The following is a 25,220-nucleotide window of genomic DNA, read 5'->3' as shown; positions in this document are numbered from 1 at the left end:
CACAATTGTTTGTGTTTGCCAAAACTCACAGAACTATACATGGAAAAGGGTACATTTTACTGTTTGTAAAGCACACACACACTTCAAGTTTTATATATACATACATATATATATGTGTGTATCATAACGCTGGGAGGTTGTATCTTAGCTCAGGCTGCTATAACAAGATGCCGTAGACTGGAGGTGGGGGTGCTTAAACAACAGACATTTATTTCCTATAGTTATGGAGGCGGGAAGTCCAAGAACAAGGTGTCGGCAGATTTGGTGTCTGGTGAGGCCCCACTTCCTGGCTTGTAGATGGCAGCCTTCATGTTGTCTTCTTATGGCCTTTCCTTGATGATCTCTCTTCCTCTTCCTCTTCATGTAAGGACACTCATCCCATGAGGATAGTCTCACTCTCATGACCTAACCATCTCCCAAAGAGTCTGCTTCCTGATACCATCACATTGGGGGTTAGGGCTTCAACATATGAATTTTGGGGGAACACAAACATTCAGCCTGTAACAGATCAGTGAGCTGCTGTGTTCCCGCCTTGCTCCTATCTCAGCTTCCTAAGGGTAGGAAGGGAGACCCAGATGCTCAAAGTTAAAAATGAGAAAAGAATCACCTGGAATAGAGGCTAATAATTGCAAAGCCCTCTACAGCTCACAAAGCACCTTACCTAGTAGTAACCCTAAGGGGATCCACAAAAACCCTATGAGGTTTTTAACAGTAAAACATTTTCTCTTGTTATAAAAATACTGCCTGTTTATTAAACAAAAATTAATAAATCTAGATTAGCAGAAAGAAAATTAAAATTATCCATTACCCCACCGTCCGTAACTACTGATAATATCTATGATGGTGTTCAGACTTTGAGTGTTTTGTAAACAAACACACTTTTTTATATTTTTTACAAAAATGAGATGGTACTGCAGTATGTTTTTGTGACCTTTGAAATTTTTGATACATAATGAACAATTCTGCACATCATCAGTATTCATCTAAACTGTAATTTTTAGTGGCTGAGGAATATTCCAGTACATGAAGGACCCATCATTTATACAACCAATCCTCTACTGCCAGACACACAGTTGGTTTCTAATTTTATTGCTATTATAAAAAAAAAACTGTTGAAACTAACTCCTTATTCAATCATGTTTCCTCTGGATAAATTCCTAGTATTGAAACTGCTACATTTCTTAAAGCTTTGACATGAATTTTCAGAATGTCCTCCAATTTACATTCCCTCCCTGAGCTTGTGAAATCACCATCTCCCCATATCAGCATTCCTTTATTTTAAAAATAAACTTATTTATTTTATTTATTTATTTTTGGCTGCGTTGGGTCTTTGTTGCTGCGCGGGGGCTTTCTCTAGTTGTGACGAGCAGGGGCTACTCTTCGTTGCAGTGTGCAGACTTCTCCTTGCAGTGGTTTCCCTTGTTGCGGAGCACAGGCTCTAGGCGCGCGGGCTGCAGTGGCTGTGGCTAGCAGGCTCTAGAGCACAGGCTCAGCAGTTGTGGCACACAGGCTTAGTTGCTCTGCAGCATGTGGGATCTTCCTGGACCAGGGTTCGAACCTGTGTCCCCAACATTGGCAGGTGGATTCTTAACCACTGCACCATCAGGGAAGCCCAGCATTCCTTTTTTTTTTTTTTTTTTTTTTTTTTTTTTTTGCGGTACATGGGCCTCTCACTGTTGTGGCCTCTCCCGTTGCGGAGCACAGGCTCCGGACGCTCAGGCTCAGCGGCCATGGCTCACGGGCCCAGCCGCTCCACAGCATGTGGGATCTTCCCGGACCGGGGCACGAACCCGCGTCCCCTGCATCGGCAGGTGGACTCTCAACCACTGCGCCACCAGGGAAGCCCCAGCATTCCTTTTCTTAGCTTAAAATTTTTAAACTTTTCAAAACACTTAAAATTTTATATGTGAAAGATGGCATTGTTTTAATTAGCATTTTCTTTAATATGATGAGGTTGAATGTTGTTTTTTTTCCCTATATGCTTATGGGTCAATGGCATTTGTTCTTTTTTTTTAAATTTTTATTGGAGTATAGTTGCTTTACAATATTGTGTTAGTTTATACTGTACAGCAAAGTGAATCAGTTACACGTATACATATATCCCCTCTTTTTTGGATTCCCTTCTCATTTAGGTCACCACAGAGCACTGAGTAGAGTTCCCTGTGCTATACAGTAGGTTCTCATTAGTTACCTATTTTATACATAGTATCAATAGTGTATATATGTCAATCCCAATCTCCCAATTCATCCCACCTTCCCCCTTCCCCCTTGGTATCGATACGTTTTTTCTCTACATCTGTGTCTCTATTTCTGCTTTGTAAATGAGATCGCCTATACCAATTTTTTCTGACTCCACATATATGTGTTAATATACGATATTTGTTCTTCTCTTTCTGACTTACTTCACTCTGTATGACAGTCTCTAAGTCCATCCATGTCTCTACAAATTACCCAATTTTGTTCCTTTTTATGGCTGAGTAATATTCCATTGTATATATGTATGACATCTTCTTTATCTATTCTTTTATCCCATTTCTTAACTAGGGCATTTAGCGCTTCTTTACTGACTAGAAGAGATCCTGTATGTGTCCAGAAAACAGCCCCTTGTCTAGATGTGTTGCAAATATTGCTCCAGTTTAATATTTACTCTATCAAATTTTTTTAACTTTAGAAGCCCAATCTATCAGTCACTTTCAAGAATTTATTTCATAATTTGACCTTTTACTTTTACTACCATGCTTTAAAAGCCTCTTACAAAAAGGGGCTTGAGTAACTTTATAGTGGAGAACTCTTGCAGACATGACTTTGACCAAAGGATCAAGGTTAACACCCCCAATAAGTCATGCTGACCTCGTGGAAATCTTGACATGATGTCATGAGAACACTTCACCTCTGCAGTATTCTTTCCCCAAACCTCAAACCTCAGTCTAATCATGAGAAGACACCAAACAAACCCAAAGTGAGGGACATCCTACAGAACACTGACCAGTACTCGTCAAAGCTCTTGAGGTCACGGAATTCAAGGAAAGACTGAGAAACAGTCACAGATCAGTAGAGATGAGGGGATGGAGAACTAAACGCAAGGTGGTGTCTTGGACCAGATCCCGGAGCAGAAACATGATGGTGGGAACGCTGGTGAGATCCCAGTAAAGTCTGTCGTTTAGCCAGCAGTAATGTGAATTTCTTAGTTTTGATACGTACACTAGGGTCATGCACAATGCCCTTCACCTCTCCAAGTTTTGCTTTTAGTTTTGATTGGGACAGAGAACAGTCTAGAAAGAAAAGTCATCAAAGTTCATGGCTATGGGTGGGGAAGGAAAGTGAGGTGGGAAGCGGTTCCTGGTTCCTTCTGACCAAAGCACCGGGGTGCGGAGAGGGATCGGAGCAGCCGGAATGGGTCTGGAAAGGTAAACTGAGTCTAAACTCTAAAGAGTCCAGTCTTTAGAGCTTTGAAAGTGAAGGGGCTTAGCCCAGACTTGATCCTGCAGGCAGTGGGGAAGCGGCAAAGATTTCAGTTCAGTGCCTGACATGGTTATTGGTTTAGTTCCCTTGTTTGTTTCCTAATGTACTGACCCCTCCCCCAACCCAGTACAGTGTAAGCTCCAGGAAAGCAGGGACTGAGTCTCCCTTGTGGAACATTTCCCCCCCAAACCCTGGACACCTGGCCTGTAGAGTCAACTCAGTGAATACTGGTTGAATGAAAGGAATCAAGTAAATGGTTTTTCCCACCCCTGGCCTTCACATCTAGTATCAGCCCGTGTGAATTAAGCTCTCTTATGCTGCTGGGCCTTTGCACAGGCTGTACCTCTGCCAGGCACAGCTGCTGACCTCCTGCTCCCCCTTCGGATTTCAGCTGAGACTTCAACCTTTCTGAAAATCCTTCCTTCACTCTCCAAGTCTGGGTTAAACCAACTCCTCCAAGCTCCTGGGTTTCCTTGCCACTGGTCAGCTGTATTGTAACGGTGGCTCCCGGGACCACTGGCCCATCTAGGGGGTGCAGCTGGCCTCTCAGGTCCCCACCGGCTCGTGACCAGCACACAACACTATCAGCACATTCGTTTAAAATGGCAGCTCTTGGCAGCTGAAGACAACTTCCTCCCCACTCCCCATGGTCTAATTTGCATCTGTCAGTGTTTGAAAACAATTACTGAAAGGTAACTCCAATATATAATCCCTACCCACCACACTGCAGCTAATGAAGCTGTAATATATGTAGTCTGAAAGTGTGAGTGTTTTGTTTTTTATCATATTTCCCCCATGCCCAAGTTTCGGGAAACCATGTCCACACCCTAACCAACACAAGCCCGGCCAGTGGGGGTGGGGAAAATGTGGAACAAGGGTATCGAAATTCTGTCTCTCCCAGACCAGCTGTGAAGAGGAAAAAGTGGCAAAGACAAAAAATTCACCAAGCATTAGAGCCACGTGGTTCTACATCTTGAATAGAAAAAAGAGCAGAACCTCCTGGAGGCATCCAGAATTATACATCATATGAGACCACGATCTTAAAAAAGGACCTCTCTCACTGGTGAATTCTCATCCTGGTTCTGCCAAGATTTGCTGGGTAACCTTGGGCCCATCGCCTGTAGGATGTTTCCATTAGGGAAGCTCTGGGGACATTTAAAAAAAAGGAGAAATGCCAAAACAGGCTTAACCAACCCTGTGATGTGTTTTAAATGCTGGCATTGAACAAATGACTGTTTTGTGCATTGTGCAATTTAAGCTGGACCATTGGCACGACAGTTACAGGCTTGATGATAAACATGAATTCCTAGCGCACATACCAGTGTGGCCCAGAGGAGACGCAGGCTGCAGGGCCAACGTGTGTCTCCAGCCAGGAGCTCTGTCTGATACTGACTTCAGTGCCTCATCTGAAGACCCTCATCAATGTGAGGCCTGAGAGCCCTCACCTGCCCTGCACAGGCCTCCGTCACCCTGTTTTCTGGCCTCAGTTTCTTCTTCTAAGAATCGAGGTGGCTAGACCAGCAGCGGTTTCGTTTTCTTTTTAAAGTCGCAGAATCTCTTTAAAGGGATCCTTTGCACCATGACATCTTTAATATTTGTAAGCAGAGTTTCTTCCCAGCTGGCCCTGCTTCCCACCACTCAGCCCTGTCCCCACAAACCCCTGAGTTGCTTCTGGGACCCGTCCAGGGAATCCCAAGTTTCCCAGGATCACCATATAAAAACCAGTGAGGGACTTCCCTGGCAGTCCAGTGGTTAAGACTTCGCCTTCCAATGCAGGGGGTGCAGGTCTGATCCCTGGTCAGGGAGCTAAGATCCCACATGCCTTGCAGCCAAAGAACCAAACAAAAGCAATATTGTAACAAATTCAGTAAAGACTTTAAAAATGGTCCACATCAAAAAAAGAGAAAAATCTTTAAAAAAACAAAACAAGAAAAAAAACCCAGTGAACCGGAGCCGGGTCTTTAGTTGCAACACTCGGGATCTTCATTGCAGCATGTGGAATCTAGTTCCCTGACCAGGGATCGAACCCGGGACTCCTGCATTGGGAATGTGGAGTCTTAACCACTGGAGCACCAGGGAAGTCCCCAAGGTCACGTCTAGTATTGACAATTTACAGACGCCAGGAAATCCCATCCCCAGGGTGGGGTGACCGACCTTATCACCTGAGTCCGTAACAAATTCTCTGCACATCTTTGCCATCTTTGCCTCTCCAAAGGTAGGGCTTGGAGACAAGCAACCCAAATTCTGATTTTTCGAGGGACCTGCACTTGCCACCCCAGTGCCTAGTCCTGGGGAGATTTGGGGAAAGGGGTGATAACAACAGGGTGGAAGCACCTGGCTAGGTTAAAACCAACACAGAAAAAGATCAGAAGAAACGAAGCTCTCTCCCTCCCTCCTATAATCTTGGGATCACACCTACCCCACCCCGATGGCTGATGTCCTCCATTTCTAAGAAGCTCACTGAGAATCAATGTTTGCATTAGATTTGGTAAACACAGCCCTTTCCCCAACAGCCATGGTGACAGTGACCTGAGAAGTGTACCCCTGAAGTCCCACAGTGGTAATCTGCATAGCATTACAGAATTTGGGCTACTGGAGCATTCTGATTTTGGCCACAAAATTCTGGCCTCCTAAGTACCTTCCAGCCATCAGATGGTAGAAGCACGTGAGACTGGCAGGTTAGAACCGGTGTGAAAAAAACGTCACGTGGGGAAAGTACACGTCATGATGATGAATTGGAAAATGAGGATATCAAATAGCAGAGCAAGCAAGCAAGCAAACAAAAAAAAGACTGAATAAGACACCACCGTGTCGCCAGTGGTTGTCAGCATATCGTGATGTTTTCCTTCGAGTTTTCTACAATCAGCATGTACTTCCTTTGTAACCTGGGGGAGGAAATAACTTCAAGAGCCTGTCTATCCAGGGGTACATGATAAAGTAGGGTTCAGGGAGCAGCAAGCAAGTTTAATCACTAGTTTAGTCTCTGGCATGAAAGTCAGTTTGAAGAGACAGGTCCTGAAAATGTCAAGATACATATACTCCTTGTCTTCCGGGGGCCCCAGCGTTTACTCCTTCTGGACATGTGACTGTGGGTACCCCCCAAATTCCTGGCAGTGTGGAGTATAGGGAGAAAGGGGCCCTTGCAGGAGGCGTGTGCTCTGTTTTGTTTTTTCTTCAAGAACCATCCTCAAAATCATTCAAGACAGAATCGGGAAACTTGGCTTCTAGCCCCGGCTCCGATCTCAGGCCCGTCCTTTCCCTTCCCCCTTCCCTGGGCCTCAATTTCCCAATTTGTAAAACAAATGGACTTTCGGATGGCGAAGGTCCCTTCTGGCTCCAATATTCTAAGAGCTGAAGGAACCAGCACTCAGGTTTAAGGGCTGCTATGTCTGAGAAATCTAGGGCAAGAGAGAATAAGGAAACTTTCAGCTGCTCAGCCCGAGTAGACAACACAGACTAGAAGGCGAGGGCCAGCCCAGCATCTTGACACAGGGCTTGGGGCGGAGGTGAGGGAGGAGCTGATGATGAGCCTGAGGCACTTAGCAGAGATCCCCGGAGCACGACCTCAGGCCAGCGTCTCCCGGTGGTCCAGGAGGGGTAGGGCAGTGTGGCCTGGAGCAGGCAAAGCCAAACAAGTGACCTGTTTCTCCGCGGAGCCAGAGCTCCCAGCACGGTGGCTGGTGCACCAAAGGCTCAATCCAGAAGAAAGGAGGAAAAAAAAAATCACCAGGCTAAACAGGGCTACCTGTCCAAACTGGGGAGAAGCAAGACAGATGTTGAGAAAACCTCCCACCCTGGACTAACCTGGGGCCCATAACAAGTCTCTGACTTGAATGTGGCCAGTCTCCTGGGATAATGCAGAGGAACCTAGATCCGGTTCTGCTGCTGACTTGCTGTGGGCCCTTGGGTGAGTTCCTTCCCCTCTCTGAGTTTTGTCTGTCAAATGAGAGGACATTCTAGGGTCCTCCCGTGGCAGGTGAAAGGCTGTGCATGGTCCACCTCCAAGTAAAAGAGACTTATAACCAGGAGAAGGATGCTCTTACAGCTGTCAATTGCAAAAAACAAAACAAAACAAACAAACAAATAAAAGACTCCTCTAAACTTCAGAGCAGACGCAACAAAAGGGAAAGCAAAAGCCAGCAGCCAGAAGCAGACCCTTCACCACATCCCCAGTCAGAAGGCATCTGAGATTAGGGAACTTTCCTGGCACTTAGGAAGAAAACTCTCCTCAGTCCCTCGAATGAGAAGCCCAGAGCCAAAGGTCCTGGAGCTCTGGTCTCCTCCAGCCCAAGAGCTCTGAGGGCTTTACTGCCAGCCCTGCAGAGGGAGGAAAGAACATTTACCAGAACCGTGACCCAGGAAAACAGGAGCCCCCCAAAGGGATAGGCTGCCCACTGCAAATGCCAACAGGAGATGGGCTGCTGACTCTGTCTCCAGCATTGCCACTCCTCGTATAGACGCAGATGCTCCTGGGGCTCGGGACTTCTGGAGCCAGAGAGCTGGAAAGCCTCAGCTGGAGGGGCTTGGGCCCTGCCAAGGTCCCACCACCTTGCTCTGGTAGAGGACAGGCTGGCAGTCTGAGCCTCACACTGAATCCACAGATCTCCCGTTTGACCAGTGGTCACATGCTAAGACCACCTGTTAACCTCTGCCTCCTGTGCGCGGCGCCAAGCCAGCTTCTTCATTCCTGATGCCTCCACCAGCCTGCGGGCCAGAATCCTCTCCCCTAGCAACCTTCTCCAAACTCCCATCCAACTTCCACGCAGCCAGATTTATCTTCCTAACACAGCAACAGGATCAAATAACTCTTCTGCTTAAAGAACCTGAACGGAATTTGTGTCTTTCTTGTCCAGCGATGTATACTGAGCACCTAGAACAGTGCCTGGCCCACAGAAGGCACACAGTCAACATCTGTGGATCGGTTCTAAGATGTCCACTGAATAAAGTCCCACCTGTGATGACCTCGCCCCACCTCTCCGGTCCAGCTCACCCCAGACCCTCCACTCCCTTTACTTCCCTGTGTCCTCCCACAAACCCACCTGCCACTACCTGAGCGCTTCCCTCGGTCCAGCACACCTCGTGCACCTTCATACCTCCATGCCTTTGCCTGTGCTGTTCCATCTGCCCAGACACCCTTCCTACCCTGTCCCCTTGAGAGACTCCACTTCGCTGTTTAATTTACCAACATTCTTTTCTTAGCAGGACCTGCTGGCATGCCTCACCCTGGGTTACTTTTTTTCTTCTGGTCCTCCCTAACCCTGTACCATAGCTTCCTACAGAGTACTTGCTGTGTGCGAGGCATGAATGTCCCCCCTCACCCTAGGTTATCATTCCCACTGTACAGATGAAGAAACTGAGGCTCACAGAGGCAAAGGGACAGGCAAAGTGACACTGTGGGTCACACAGCCAGGGAATGGTGGGGTCTGACTATATTGCCACCTCTTTACGACACTTGCCATTTACTACTCACTAGGCTGGGAATTCTCTAAAGCCCCTTGGCCCTGTATCCCCGGGGGGCCGGCCTGCACCTCTGTGATACTCAAGAGGCCCTAATCATTGAACCACTGGCAGCTCAGGACATTGTGAGGAACAGATGCACAGCCAGTCTCCTCCCCTTTCTTCCTCTTCTGCCTTTTCTCCCAATCTGGGCGATAGCTCCGGCAAGCTGGGGAGGGACACATTTGGAGGGAAAGGGGCCCCCTCCCAATTCCATTTGGCCCTATCAACTTAGGTCAAGATCCCTGTGTGACGTCTCCAGAGTGTGAAAGCCAGTCACAGATCCCAGAGCCGACCCTTCACTAGGAAGGCCATCCTCGAAGTGATCCCCCCTCAAAACGAAAGCCAGAAGCCAGCCTCAGAGGGCAATCCCTCTCCTGCCTCCCGCCAGGCTGGCTCCGGCCCCGCCCACCCCGCTCCCAATACACCTGGGTTCCCAGCTCCTGGACCACCCGCAGAGTTAGCGAGGACCCGTCGCAGCTTCTCGGGAAACCGTAGGGATGTCCAGGTTTCCTGCACCCTCGTCCTCTGGCTTAGGAAAGATTTCGTTCTGAAAGTGCCCATCCCTCTTAATCAGACTTGGCATTCCGGGCCACAGGGCTCCCTTCAGGGCGCAGACTAGAGATCTGATTTGGATCTGAGTAGTATTGATACTTGCTCTGCGGCAGGCACGAATGCCCCACCTCACCCCGGGAGGTTGTCACTCCCATTTTACTAGGTGAAGAAACCTGAGTTACACCCCATTGCTCACACCCGATTTCTCACCCTTTGCCTCTAGTACCTAACACACGCGCGCGCGCGCACGCACGCACGCACACACACACACACACACGAATCTAAATCCCTTAAAAGTCTCCCTTTCCAAAAAGGAATGAGGGATGGGGGAAAGGGCTCTTTCGGGCAGCGCCGGGTGGTTTCCTGGGACCTACTGAGAAGTTCTGCTTTAAGCAACGAGGGAAGGTGCCTCTTTGGCCAAGGGTTCGAAATCCGCCAACAGGGGGCCCGGAGGCCGGCTGCCTTCCCCCAGGCGAAGCCAGCTGGCCTCAGCGCGATGCCCGGGAGCCGGGTGGTCCCTCACTGGCCCGGCGCTGCTCCAGAGGATGCGAGGACACAGTCCTCCCGCCGAAGACCCCGGGCAGGAAGCTCTCAGACGAACGGACAGACAGACCCAGAGAGCCGTCGACTCCCTCCGGGGCCCTGTGGGGAACAATCCCTCCGCGGGGCGCGGCGGGGCGGAAGGCGCAGACTCACCGGGGCGGCGGCGGGTCCAGCTCGGTCTCGGTCGGGCGGCCGGGGGCTGGGGGCTACACGACCCCGGCCCCCACAGGCTGCCTCCTTCGGGTGCCGCGATCCCGGGGCTGGGGGCTCCGGGGAATCTCGGTCGAGGGAGCGCGGGGGCGGAGAGCGCGCAGCCCGCTCTCGGACCGGGATGGGGACGCAGGAAGCGCAGCCGCTGGGCGCCGGCGTGCCGGAGGGAGGGACCGCGAGACACGGAGGGCGGTGCCGGCCCAGAGCGGCCTCCGGCCCCGAGAGGCACCGCCCACCAGTCGCCCCCCTCCGCCTAGCCCGGCCGTCCGCTCCACCCAGAGGCCCGGGGCGCCGAGCCCCAGCTGCGGAGGGCGGACACGCACTCCGTCTGGTCGGCTGGGGGAGGAGTGCGGTCCGGGGGCGCTGGGCCGCATGAAGTTGGCTAAACCGGGGTGGGGGCAGGGCCCTGACTCCTTTCCCCCCTGCGGGGGACTGGGAATTGGATTATGCGGGTAGGGTGGGGACAGGCGTCTCGGCCCGGAGTCCGGGTTTTAAGGGTTAAGTAAGAGCAGAGATTCCCCACCAGCCCCGGCGGCTCAGCTCAGCGGGCCCGCCTGCCGCGCCTTTACCTGGTGAGGCGCTCACCTGGCCAGCCGGTGCACCGGCCTCCCCACTCCCCCGCCCCTTCCTGGGGAGGCTGCCGCCTCCCTCTTCACCCTCCAGCAGGTTCAGGGCGCTGAGCCCCGCCTGCACCGCCCAGGGCTGGGGCCCTGCGAGGTAACTGATGGGCGGAGGTAAGAAAGGAGGAAATGAGTTTTTGAAAAGCGAGTCTGTTCAGGCCCTCGACTTGGCTCCCCACCCCCTCCCGGGTTCTCTGGGCGCCCTCCGGGTCTCACACCTGGGCCTTGGTCGGGGTGGAGCCCATTCCAGGTTCCTGCGCCCGCGCCCGGGATGGGGGCGCCCCGGCTCGGGTGCCTCCCTAGCTGGGGGCCCGTTCCCAGCTTTGCGGAGGACTTGCCCGAGGAAGCACCAATTGGTGTCCTGCCCACCAGGTGGCAGGGAGGTGGTCCGCCTCTGCTTAGAGGCCCAGAGCTGCTGCCCAAGGCCTGGCTCTGGGGAGGGTGAACCACACAGCTTGGGAGGGCGCCTCTTACCTGCGACCCTGCGTGGGGCCCCTGCCTGGAGGTTTGCCCTGGAACTGCGCTGCTGGGACCCAGCCCGATTCTAAACACAGAGGGAGAAGGTTGCCCTTCTCCTCTCTCAACCTTAGATTGTTCCGAGTTCCAAGACCTGTCAGGCCAGGGTCCCTTTCTCCAGTGAGTGTCCAGCCCTTTGAAGTTCAAGTCCTGAGAAAAACTGATAGGCAGCTGGCCGGGTGTCAGAGAATCTAGCAGAGGACAGAAGGCGCCTCCTACTGGGAATCTGCCCCGTCCAGGATGGAAAATAGACATCCTGGTGGTAATTGCAATCAAGTTCACTTACAAACTGCTGACTTCATGGGTACACATGGTCCCCATGTGTGTATACCTACAGGGTGGTCACACGTGGGTATTTTTTCCCGTTGTTGCTTCTTAAGGGCAACAGTTCAACAGGACCCTGGTGTCTATAAAGAAGCCAATTTGGGGCTGTCTTGTGATTTGGGGGCGGGAAAGGCATTTAGAGAAACAGAGTAATGAGTCTCCATAAGTGTATCAATAACTGGCATTCCTCACATCCTTGCTGTGGATCAAGCACCAGGTTACCACCTGCTCCCCTTGCACCATCTCATTTAATCCTCATAGCAACCCTGGAGATGGTTATCAGTCATGCCCACTTTATAGAACAGAAAGCTGAAGCTTAAAGGGGTGAGGTCATTTGCCCAAAGTCATACAGCTGAGAAGTGTCAGGAGCTTGACCCAAGTTGGTCCCCTCCAGAGCCTGTGCTATCCCTGCTATAGAAAAATCACTTGTCATGCTCTGGGCCCTGAGGCAAGCTTCCCCTGCTTCTCCTATCTGTCGCTGGGGAAGAAGACACCATTGTCGCACTCTGCATAGTGAAGTAAATCTTTACAAGTCTGCCTCCTGCTCTCCTGAGGACTGGGACCCCTGCGCCCCCATACTGGCCCCCTGCAGGTGCTTAATAAATATTTGCTGGATGAATGAAAGCCCCAAATAATAACATTATCTTAGCAAATGGAGAGAACCTTTGTGTAGAAAGGACCTGTGATAACAGGCTCCCATTTGAGAGCTGTGTGTATCCACTGCAAAGTTTAGACAATGAATTTGGGAACCTTCCAGGCTTTGAAGGAGTGATGGGAAACAGTCACATAGCTCTCAGATAAGACCAGGAATCTGGTTTTCATTTCACTCTGCAAGACCAACTTTGGAGAGGCCTGGACTGCGGGTGCTCATTTCAGACAGCTGTTCCAGCTCCTACCAGAGGCAAAGGGCCTCAGTACTTTTCCATGCCAGGGTCCAACTCCAGAGCTGCCCTGCTCTGTTGCACACCCAACTGGGCAGGTCTCGTCTATCTGAGAAAATCATCTTCAGAGTGTTCCTTTTAAGCAGGCTGACCCTGGCTAATCTGGGGAGAGGCTGGAGAAATTCTCAAAGCTGAGCCACAGGCAGAACCCAGAAGCTGGCAAAGGAAGCATATTTCTCTTTGTCATCCTCCCCTTCAAGCCTTCTCCCTCTATGTGGTTAGTTTCTCTGAATCTTCCCAGGTTCTCTATGTCCCATTGAGGAGCCTGACTTAGTTTAACTGCCACCTTATCCCACTGTCAGCTGACAAGGGCCTGAGACATGCCCTTGGGGAAAGAGCCAAAGAAATAAATCTGGAATGGTGGAATTTCTGTTACCTGTTACCATCATAGGCAGTGGGGAAGATGGCAGTTACCATTTACCGAGCCCTAGGTTTCAAGTGCTCTGCAAACATTGTGCTATACGATCATCACAACAGCCTTAAAAGGAAAATTCTATTATTCCTGTTTTTCAGGTGAGGCTAAGACTCAGAGGAGTTACATACCTGGATCCATTAGTGGTAGAGCCAAGAATTGAACCAAGGTATATACTTGCTCTTAACAACTATGCTAGGAATCCCGTGTGGTAGGCAGAAGGATGACCACCCAAAGGTATGCACATCCTGATCTCCAGAACTTGTGAATATGTTAACTTACATGGCAGAAGAGACCTTGCAGATGTGATTGCGTTAAGGATCTTGAGACGGGGAGATTATCCTGAATTATCCTGGTGGACCTGATGTGATCACAAGGGTTCTCATAAGGGAGGCAAGAGGGTCAGAGTCAGAGACGTGACACTGAAAGCAGAGGTCAGAGTCATGCGGTTGCTGGAGGCGGCCATGAACCAAGGAATGTGGGCAGCCTCTAGAAGCTGGAAAAGGTCAGGAATGGATTCTCCCCTAGACCCTCCAGCAGGAGCACAGCTCTGCTGACACCTACATTTTAGCCTAGGGAGACCGATTTTGGACTTCTGACCTCCAGAACTGTCAGATAACAAATCTGTGTTGTTCATAGCCATAAAGTTTGTGGTAATTTGTTACAGTAGCAATAGGAAACCAATACATCCTGCAAACTCAGCCACATAGGCAGATGTTTATTTCACCCACCTTTTCAGCTAACTATTCACTGTAAAGCTCTTCTCCTGTGAGGCACCATGATACAACGTGTATCATAGATTTAGAAAGAAGGCAGGATTTCATCAGACCTCTCTTTGGTTTCTGAAGCCTCTGTCACTTATGAGCTGTGTGACCTTGGGCAAATGTCTCATCCTCTCTGAGCTTCAGTTTCTTCACCTGTAAAAAGAGTGATGCCAATAATACCTATTTTTCAGGACCAATATGAGGATTAGGTGAACCAGAATGTGAAAAAGTGCCTTATAAATGGTCCAGTGACATCTGAACATGAGTAATTTGGGGCATTAACTTGTCCAGCTCTGAAAGTCTGGATGTGAGGAGGACTGGATGCTGTTCCGAGCATTTCCTGACGTACATTTTGACTTGCTCTGCCTGAGTGAGCAAGTAACTAATTTAAAATATTCGACTGTCTCTGGTCAGTGACTAGACCACGATCTGTTATAAAGTAAGGCTGAAAAATTCACTTAGAGGAAGAGATCATCTTGCAGAAGAACTCACATGTGTGCTCAAGAAGATGTGTTCAAGGACTTCCATTGCTGATTATTTATAATGGTGAAAAATCATTATCAAACTAAATGCCACCAAAAAGAGATATACTAAATTAATTATGGTGCAGTCTCATACTGGAATACTATGCAGTCATGAAGAGAGAAGGAGCTATCTCACAGGGAGGAATATCCAAGATGGATCATTAACTGAGAAAAGCAAGAGACCAAGCATTCTGATGCCACACAAATGGTTTTTAAAACAGATAGAGACACATGTATTTGACTACGCATAGGAAGTGTTCAGGAGGGACCAAGCCAAACCAAACCATAGTTACCTTTAGAAATTGAGAAGAGGGGTGTGTGTGTGTGTGTGTGTGTGTGTGTGTGTGTGTGTGTGAGAGAGAGAGAGAGAGAGAGAGAGAGAGAGAGAGAGAAAGATGGAGGAGGTAATTATTATTTTTTTCAAAAAGAATGTATTAAATTTATAATAAAACTTAGAAAAAATAGGGGGGCCAGGAACCACCTGTATGGTCTACCAAGGGCACACCCTGCTTTGTCTGCCCTGTGTCTTCCCTTTCTTGCTGTGATCTTTCCCCATCTGCCACTCTTCCTTTGCTCAGTTCTGAGCAGATGACCCCCTCTTCCCACCTTTACTCATTTCTAAACTTTGAGAATCTGAATGATGTCTCTACCTTGTGACTCTTTCCAAAGTCAGCAGTCAAACACGTACCATACTTGTTACCTGGCCTTCACCTGGAGTGGTTCACGTTAGTCACCTACCCGGAAAGGATGTGTCTTGCTTGCAGGCATTACCCATGACATACTGGCCCAACCTCTCTGAAGGTTTAATCAGGTCTGCATGGTGAGAAATTGTGCTCATATAGTGTAAAGTGAAATTGGATAATTGGACCATTTGTTTAAATAAAACAACTTCATCCCATTTCCTGAAATTATTTTTGTTCAAGAAATACATCTCTTCCTGAGTTACCAACTTAATGGGGCCTGTGTAGACAGATCAGATGGCCCAGAATGGAGCTGGTGAGGACATCATGGCTTTGGGGTACAGGTTCTTGGGACACCTGAGCACAGAGAACCAGCAATCCTTCCTCCTTATCACCCCATATTCCTCTGTGCCCCACCCTGTAGAACCTTCCTCTAGATCTCATAATCATCAGTCAGTTCATCCAGCTACTTCCTAACTGGGGTCCTGCTCCCAAGCTCTCGCCCTTGAATCCATTCTCCCCGTTGAATGGTCAGCGGTGTGAAACACAGATCTGAGCAACGGTTCCCCACTGCCCTCGGCATCCAGTGCAGACTCCTTGACAAGGACACACGGGGACTTCATAATCAAGTGGCCCTTCTGATGTGCTCAGCCTCCTTACTCATGTTCCTTCAGGCTCCCTGCTCTATCTCTCTCTCTTCCTGTGGGTCCCTTTTCCATCAATGATGAAACCTTTCCCAGAAGCTCCTAGGAAACTTCCTTGATCGTGCCCTTCCCGGCGCTGGCTCACGTGCCTCCTCCTAACCCCATCACAGCAAGGACCCTCCAGACTGGGGTGGGTAGACTCTTGGGATTCACCTGGAGTCACTTGGGGTTGGTGCAGACACCTGAGACAGATGGAGGATTTGCCAAGAGAATGAAGAAGCCAGTGACTGTTGGTAGCCCCGGGCAGACACCTATAGCAGGCACCATCAGTATAGGAGGGCCTCCCTGTTGGGCTGGCACACGCCAAAGCAGGAAAGCCCTCTGCAGAGAGCGTGGGAGAGAGATGCTTCCGGGATTCCTGCCGGCTTTCCAGTTCTTCAGGCTGAGCAGTATTCCTGTTCTGCTGAGTTTCCTTTTTGCTTAAACTAGTCTGATGAGTTTCCATTGCTTGCAACGAAAGGACCCTAAGAGAATCCCTTGGAAGCTTTTGCAAGCAGCCTGGAAGCAGGGCCAGAGACCAAGCACAGGTGCCCTGCTCCTCTCCCAGTTAACTAACTGCATTGAAACCACCAGCAGCAAACACAAGGGCCCTGTGGGACTTGGATTTCAAGGAAAGACATCCACCTCTAGGATAAGTAAATAACAATAGCAGCCACCATTCATATAGCGCTGACTATGTGCCAGGCAGTATTCTACCCACCTTACAATTACTGTCTCATTTAATCATCCTCATAACCACATGAGGAAGGTACTATAGTTCGCCCATTTTACAGATGAGGAAACTGAGACACAGAGAGGTTAAGTGACCTAATCAAGCTCACTCAGCTGGTAAGTGGGGGGGGGGGGTCTGCCTATGACCCTAACGTGCTTGGAGCCTGTGCTCCCACCTACTTTTCTACCCTGGTTCTCATGTAAGTGGTGTTTATGATACCCTGAGGGACTCCTTGATCCAGGTTCAGAAGATGGAAGATGAACAGGGGGACAGAGATTCAGCTCCCCTGGCTGAGAGGGGCCAACAGGAGGAGCACGGCCATGTCTTCCACACCTGCTAGGGTCCTGGTGGCCCATTCCTTCCCCCCAGGCTGCCACAGTGGGCTAATATTTGGTGATATTGATGAAAGTTGTTTTTCTCCCTTTTGCTTTTTCCAGACCTTGGCGCTTCTTACTTTGCAGGAAGACTCGATTCAGCAGGTAAGCAGAGATAACCCTTTTGAATTTCAAGGACAAGGACTTTGAGTTGCAAGAATGTGGCCTTTGAGTTTCAAAACAGGAAGGCCTGGAGGCCTCTGGGCATAACGTTTATGTCATTAACAAAATGTTTGGAGACTGAGACCCAAGAGCCATTTCCCTCAAGCCAGTTAAGGTCAAAGTTCCTTGGGCTGGGGGGCCAGGTAGAGGGCAGCGTTATGATGATGTGGGTCTCCAGAGAGATGAGGCGTGGCCAAAGCAGCGGCCCTGTGCTGTCTGGGGGAGGGAGTGTGGATTAGGGACAAGCCTCGGAGAATGTCTCCCCTTACCCAGCATGGCACGGGCAGGGAAGGGATGGTCACATAGAGTGATTGGCAGAGGGGCTGAGACGGCCTTGCAGGGGTTTGCCAGGCCCTGCCAACGTCTCCCGTGTGCCCAAGAGGGCAGAAGAAGCTGAGAGAAGAAAGAGAGAGAAGCTGGGCCTGGAGATGGATTCCAGGAAGCCTAGGAGGGCACATCTGCCTCCTGGAAGACAGAAACGAGGCCACCACAGCAGGTGTCAGAAAAGACTGGATCGCCCCTGCCCCCTGCCCAGGTCTGGCCCTCTGGGAGTTACCTCCTCTCCCCATATAAGAAACATAGACACAACCCAGAATAGGAAGTAGGGAGACTCTGATTAACTATCATTTCTTCCACCCAGAAATTAAGTCTCATTTTGAAAACTGAAGTTATGTTTCGTGCGCACTTTATGCCGTGGATTGAATGTCCCATCGTTTCCCTGCTGCTCCTCAAAGGGCTGTGCATATTCAGCCCCACCCTCTTGTACATTTCTACCTGGAGGAGGGGATTAATAGGTTCTTCAGGAGAAACAGGGGAGGCGGAGCACAGAACAGAGGGATAACACTCCCGCCCCTCCTGCATCACCAGTCTCTGTCTTCCACCATTTCTGCTGTCCCTGCACCCTGCAGAAAATCCTCCCAGTGCTGATATAGTGGAGGTGAAGGTTCTTTGTACTTATTTCATAAGGACCCTCCACCAGCCCCCAACCAACAATGCACCTGCTCTAACCATACCTGTCAAGTACATGATTGTGTCTGCTTGGGTGGAAGTTCAACATGACACTATGTTGTCTGGGTAGCTGTTGTCTTTGTCCATGACTCCTATGGCTACTTTTTTTTAAAAAATTAGATTTATTTGTTTTATTTAATTTATTTTTGGCTGTGTTGGGTCTTCGTTGCTGCACACGGGCTTTCTCTAGTTGTGGCGAGCGGGGGCTACCCTTCGTTGCGGTGCGTGGGCTTCTCATTGTGGTGGCTTCTCTTGTTGCAGAGCAGGGGCTCTACGTGCACGGGCTTCAGTAGTTGCAGCACGGTGGCTCAGTAGTTGTGGCTCGCGGGCTCTAGGGCGCAGGGTCAGTAGCTGTGGCGCACGGGCTTAGTTGCTCCGCGGCACGTGGGATCTTCCCGGACCAGGGCTCGAACCCGTGTCCCCTGCATTGGCAGGCGGATTCTTAACCACTGGTCCACCAGGGAAGCCCCCATGGCTCTTTAGACCAGAGTTTTGCAACTTTAGCACTGTTGACATTTGGGTGGGATCATTCGTTGCCGTGGGGGTTATCCTGGGCCTTGTAGGATGTTTAGCTGCTTCCCTGAGACTCTATCTACTAGATGCTAGTAGCAACCCCCTCTCAAGTTGTGACAACCAAAAATGACTCCAGTCATTGTCAAACATCCCCCAGTTAAGAACCTCTGTTTAAAACATCACACACAGGATCCCCAGCATGTGCTTTGTGCTCTGATATGGATGTCATTGAGGGCAGACAGAGAAATATAATCAGAAAAGTAGTGGCCTGGAAGTCAGAAGACCTGGGTTCAAGTCCCGGTTCTGTCACTTCTTACCTGTGTGACCATGAGCAAATCACAGTTTTCCCACATGGGTAGTGGGGATAATACATGAGGAGAGGGGTTTTAACTGGTTTCATTCACTACTGTAACTCCAGGATCTAGTGCATGGCACATAGTAAGTGCTCAAGAAAATTGTGTTGACGGAATGAATGAATCTCTGCCCTGCCTCCCTCCCAGGGCTCCAATGAAAAAGTCTGTACAAAATTCCATGACTGAGGGGCCACAGAAAATATTGTACCCCATCCAAACTCAGAACACAGCTGCCCCTGGCTGACATTTTCTAACTAATTTTAAATACATAAGAATCCATAATAACCCCAAACTGGAAACAACCTGAGTGTCCTTCAGTAGGGGAATGGTTAAATTCTGGTACATCCATACCATGGAATACCATGCAGCAACCAAAAGGAACAAATTATCAATGTATGCAGCAATTTACACTGAGCTGAGGGAATCATGCTGAGTAGAAAGAGCCAGTCTCAGAAGGTTACATACTCTATGATTTCATTGATGTAATATTCTTGAAATAACCAAATTATAGAGCTGAAGATCATTGGCAGGGGCTGGGGGTAGGGATGAGGGGATGGGGATGAGGGAATTGTTGTGGCTACACTGGAGTAGCGTGAAGGAGCTTACGGTGATGAAACAGTTCTGGATCTTGATTGATCACATGTGATCATACTGATTTACACGAGTGATAAAACTGCATAGAACTACACATACACACACACACACAAATACATGTCAAACATGACATCTGAATAAGCTCTGTGAATTGTACCAGTGTCAGTTTCCTGACTGCGCTATTGTACCGTAGTTACACAAGAGGTTACCATTGGGGAAGGCTGGGTGAAGGACACACAAGGCTTTACTGTACATTAAAAATTTCCTGTGAATCTAATTTTTTCAAAATAAAGATTTTAACTCAAATAATATATAAATAAAATAAATGAATACATAGAGGGACATAAGGAAGAAAAGAATTCTCAAAAGTCACATGCAGTATAGAAATAGCTGAATTTCCCAGATCACCAGAGGAGGTGAGACTCAGACCACAAACTCAAGCTGGCAGGAAAGGTAACTATTTTTCCATGACTCAGCCTAATTTGTCTCACAAGTCCCTCTTCTGCCAGGTGGCAGAAATGTTCCCTTCCCCCTTTTGCTGGGGTTGCATCTAATTTCTGAGGGCCTTCTGTAGTGCCATCCCACTCCCCCAACCTTAGGAGCACATCTGGAGCCAATGCCATCCACCCAGACTGGCTGCTGGCTGTGGACCCTGCAAGTCCACACTGAGCCATCCCTCACCCCAACTCCCACACCATGCTGGGCCCAGGGGAAACCTGGCAGGATGACGAGCCCCTACCTGGCATCCTCTGATGCGTGTGTAGTCCACAGGTAGGTTTGATTTGGCCCACATAGTATTTTTGAAAATTAGTTGCCTTGTATCTATATGAGATGATGGATGCTTTCTAAACGTTCTGTTTTCATCATTTCATGATGTATGTAAGCCACATCATTATGCTGTATACCTTAAACTTATACTATGCTGTATGTCAATCGTATCTCAAGAAAACTGAAAGGAAAAATAAATAGCATTTATTTTTCAAAATTTTCAAAATTTTATTACAAAAACAATTAGTTGCCAATATTTGAAATGGGAATTTTCACATAAGGCTCTAGCTCTCTGGAGCAGAGGGTTCTGGGCACACATTCCCGTGGAGCAGTGATCTGCTGGACCTGTGTAGTGGCTGCCCCTTCAGACCAGGCATGCCCTCTTGTGATTCACCACCGTCCCCAACACTCCCTGTTATGCATCCAGCCTGGATTCACTCATTTATAAAACCTGTCTGGCCTGTGGACACACACGAGCTGGCATCCCTCACTCTTCTCTGCCTCTGCCACTTTCGGGTCCCCCGGGACAATTTTTCTCCTGCCCCTTGCTGGTGCAGAGAAACATCATGGCGCTGTCTCAGATCCACCAGCCCAGATATACCATTCCATCTAGGGTCCTGCTGCCCTCCCAGGCTCCACACGGAAAGGGACACAATGGGACACAGCCCAGGGGCCCGTTCTCGGTTTCCCTTACTTCCTTTCAGACTTGCCCTCCTCCTTCCGATGTGGGAAGCTTTATTTTGTCTTAAGAGGCAGGAAGTCTTGCTAGCCCAGCATCTGGGTTGTCCCCCGCCCCCCATCTATTCTGTTGTCCGTTCACATCAGTCCTTTCTGTTTCCCTGACTTCCTAGGCTTTCAAAATTCAAAAAGTCAGGGCTGTTTGGCTCTCTTTTTTTCGCTGTGTCATGCCTTCCAGCAGACATATGATAACAGCTGCCTGCATTTTAGGGGTGGAGAGGATCTTGAAACAATAAGAAAAACTGGGACTGAAGAACACCATCCGTTAAAATGTCACCCTTCGTCATCTTTGTACATGCCAGGCGCTGAGCTAAACACTTTACATGCAGCATCTCACTTAGACCTTAAATTGGAAACGGAGTGTTTGTCCAAAATCAACAGCTAGTTGGGGGCAGGGCTGGCTCTTGTACCTAGAGCCTATCCTCTTAGCCACTCGGTTCCCACAAAGGTATGGTTTTATTTCACTGCCGCCTTTCCTGCTTCCTGCACCCCCAAGTCCCTGCCCGTCTGCTCAGGGCTGGGGCCAGTCACAAGCTTCACCTGGGCGAAAGTGAAAAGCCATTGGTCGAACTTTTCCTAAGGCCCGCCTATACCCTAGACGATTGGCAGAATGGCTGTGACTGACAGGAGGCCGTTATTGACACAGCGTAATATATTGACTCTCTTCACTCCACTTTAACCTCAGAAAGAGAGTCCAGACAGCGGGGGCGGGTCGACTCCCTGGAGAAGAGCAGGGATAAAAATGGAAGGATGAAACAAGAGGCCGCGTCTGAGAGCTGGCAAACCCAGTTACAGGGAAGAGTAAATGCTGGCTGAGGTCAATTTGTAAATCAGCAGCTTGAAAAGCGGCACGAAGCCAGTTCTTGGAAAATCCAATTATAATGCAGAGCCTAGGGCGCCCTGGGTTTCTGCTCAGCTCCCTGCAGAGCTTCGCCCCATGTCCCTTGGCTGTCTCCGGTCAAAGGGCCCTGAGCAGTCCAAGAGCTTGCTAGTCCCTGGGGCTCCGGGGATGGGGTGGGGGGGGGCTGTTTTCTGTAAGCCCTTGGGTGGGAAGGCATTCCTTCCTCACCTCTGGTGGGTAGGAGCACCTGATAAGCCATCTGCCCTGCCAACCCTCTGCCCACCCCGGGCTCTGCTCTGAGACTTTCTGCAGCCAGCGGGCGGGGAACAGTGCGTCAGTGCAGCCCTGGGAAAAGACAGACCCGCCCTATGCCTTTGGATTTTCCCAGCGGTTCCATTCTGCTTGGACAGCCTGTGGACCTAGTTTGGACAGCACCATCAGGCTAACTGGCCCTCTGGCCAGAAAGGGAGAAAGTGGTTTTCTCTACATAATTCAATGTAATTCAACATTTAAAATTTTGTATTAATTGAGATCTTTTCCTGTGAGAAACGTAACCATTTCTTTCACCTTATATTGCCTTTCAGCAAATCCCAGGCAGTATTCACAGTGCCGGCACTTATATTTAGACTTGTACCTGTGTGAGGTAGTCTAGCTTGCTGCTGGGCACATGGCACTGAAGCTGAGCTGCCTGAGTTCAAGTCCTGGCTCTGTGTTTACAGCTCCTTGGGTGAGTCATTTAACCTTGCAGAGCCTCAGCTTCCTCATCTGTAAAATGGGGTCAGTAATAGTCCTGACAAGTTGATATCTGTGAAAGGAAGCAGCAAGCAATGAAAAGTTGCTCTGTACAAGGAGGCTCTTATTGTTATTGGAGAGAAACTCCCAACATGAATGAAGCCAGGTCAGGAAGGGGGTGGAGTGATGGGGTCTCTGCCCTGAGTCAGGAGTCACTGGTCTCAGCAGACCTATGATTGGAGTGCCAAAGACCTAGTCCTGGTAGTTGAGTTCGACTCCCCAGCATCTTGGTTGGCACTGGAGAGCCAACTGGACGCTCCGTGGAATTCACCTAGAGAGCCACAAAGACCTGGAGGCAGGCGCCAGGCTGCGATTTCCTCTCCATCTCATCCAGGATTATGGAACACTGTATGTGAGGGGGAGGGTGGTTGTGGGGGGAGGAGGCCAGCAAAAGATGGAGAAATTGGAACCCCTCCAAGGCTTTGGCCCTCAGGAGGGGGGTGGGAGACAGGAAGGGGTAGGAGGGTGGTGGGTGAATGATGCAGCCTAGAGCCAGAAGCAGCTATGCCCTTCGTCCTCTTGGCTTCTGGGGACCAGGTTGCTCAGAAGGAGGAAGCAGTGGCCAGATGTGCTGAGTTCTGAGTTAGTGACCCTGTGCGCTGCCAGAGGAGGTGGGAACTGCCACCCAATTTTGTGGAAATCCGCTACAGGTGGGTGGTCGAGGACCTCCTTGTGTTAGAAACTTCCTTTGTTTCAGGCCTTTTACTTTTATTTTTAATATTTATTTATTTATTTGGCTGTGCCGGGTTGGCACGTGGGATCTTTAGTTGTGGCAGGCAGGATCTTTTTTTTAGTTGCGGCATGCAGACTCTTAGTTGTGGCATGCGGCATCTAGTTTCCTGACCAGGGATTGAACCCAGGCCCCCTGCACTGGGAGCATGGAGTCTTTTTTTTTTTTTTTTTTTTTTTTGCTGTACGCGGGCCTCTCACTGCTGTGGCCTCTCCCGTTGCGGAGCACAGGCTCCGGACACACAGGCTCCGCGGCCATGGCTCGCGGGCCCAGCCGCTCCGCGGCATGTGGGATCCTCCGGGATCGGGGCACGAACCCGTGTCCCCTGCATCGGCAGGCGGACTCTCAACCACTGCGCCACCAGGGAGGCCCGAGCATGGAGTCTTAACTGCTGGACCACCGGGGAAGTCCCCTTTTACTTATTTATTTATTTTTTTAAAGCTTTCTTTTTTCAAAAAAAAAATATTTTCAGGTGAAGTTTTATTTATTTATTTAAAAATTTTTAATTAATTAATTTATTTATTTTTGGCTGCATTGGGTTTTCGTTGCTGCGTGCGGGCTTTCTCCAGTTGTGGCGAGCGGGAGCTACTCTTTGTTGCAGTGTGCGGGCTTCTCATTGCCGTGGCTTCTCATTGCCGTGGCTTCTCTTGTTGGGGAGCACGGGCTCTAGGCACGTGGGCTTCAGTAGTTGTGGCTCGCAGGCTCTGGAGCACAGGCTCAGTAGTTGTGGCGCACAGGCTTAGTTGCTCCGCAGCATGTGGGATCTTCCCAGACCAGGGCTCGAACCTGTGTCTCCTGCATTGGCAGGCAGATTCTTAACCACTGCACCACCAGGGAGGTCCCCCACAAGTAATCTTAATTCTAATCTTCATCACTGTAAATAAATGTTGCCTGTTTTTGAACTTCGAATAAACAGAATTATACAGTATGTACTCTTTTGTGCCTGACTTCTTTCATTCAATATTGTGTCTGGGAGATGCAGGCGGGGTTTTTGTATGGCTGTACTTTGTTCTTCTTTGTTGCTGTACTGTATTCCATTGTCTGAATATACTGCAATTGATGTTTTCATTCTTCTGTTGATAGACTTCAGGTTGTTTCTAATTTGGGGCTGTTAAGAATAAAGCAACTGTGATCGTATTTGCACCAGTTTTTGGTGCAAAGAAGCTCCCATTTCTGTCAGGCATACACCCTGGAGTGGTTCCAGGCCTTTTAGACATTCTATTTGAAAATGCTCCAAAATAAGGGAAAAGGGCATTAGTGTGTTTTCCTCCCTCCCCCTTCCCCCCACATAGCCACCCTGGGGTTGCAGGTGTGAGGGTCTGAGAGGCAGAAAGGAGAGAGAGGGCACCGCACTGCAGCACTGTAAGAAGATGTAAAAAGAAGCTGGCTACTTAAGAAGATGTAAAAAGAAGTTGGCTACTTGTCAATAGCATTTCCCCTTTCAAAAATGTCATCTGATCTTTCGCTGGCAATGTGCATGAGAGATTTTCTGAACCTTGGAAGGAAGTTCCCCCCTTCCCCTCCTGATGGTGCCTGTTGAAACGTTTGAATGTCTGGTAGACCTCAGAGGTGATCAAGTCCGTCCTTCCCATTTTACAGATAGGGAAACTGATGCCCAGAAAAGTGACTTGACGAAAGCCTCAGAGCTGGTAAATGACAGGGTTCAGAACGCAATGAATCCTGGCCTCTAGGGGCCTCATCGGGAAATCGGCAGGAAGGGATTATATTCATTTATCTTCCCCAGTGCTATCAGGCTAAACTGGAACACTTATCCCCAAAGTTTATAGTCTACTAGTAGTCATCCTTCTATGATTATTGAGTGTCAAATTCTAGATTTACTCTGTTCATCCTTTAGTAAACCTTATTGATCACCTACTATGTGCC

At 49.3% G+C, this 25,220-nt stretch overlaps 1 protein-coding gene across 2 annotated transcripts in view; it reads right to left on the bottom strand.

The window, feature by feature from the left end:
• TMEM51 (transmembrane protein 51) overlaps window positions 1–10,428 on the bottom strand; it is a 48,671-nt gene extending 38,243 nt beyond the window's left edge. For both annotated transcript variants that reach the window (XM_060079981.1, XM_060079989.1), the window contains exon 1: window positions 10,210–10,428. The gene's annotated coding sequence lies outside the window, so the exon portion shown is untranslated. The remainder of the gene's footprint in view (window positions 1–10,209) is intronic.
• Window positions 10,429–25,220: the final 14,792 nt, after the last annotated feature.

This window comes from Mesoplodon densirostris, chromosome 2 (genome assembly GCF_025265405.1).
Source record: "Mesoplodon densirostris isolate mMesDen1 chromosome 2, mMesDen1 primary haplotype, whole genome shotgun sequence".
Classification (NCBI taxonomy): Eukaryota; Metazoa; Chordata; class Mammalia; order Artiodactyla; family Ziphiidae; genus Mesoplodon; species Mesoplodon densirostris.
The sequence above is the reverse complement of the archived record's forward strand: the minus strand, read 5'-3'. Positions and strand labels throughout refer to the sequence as shown.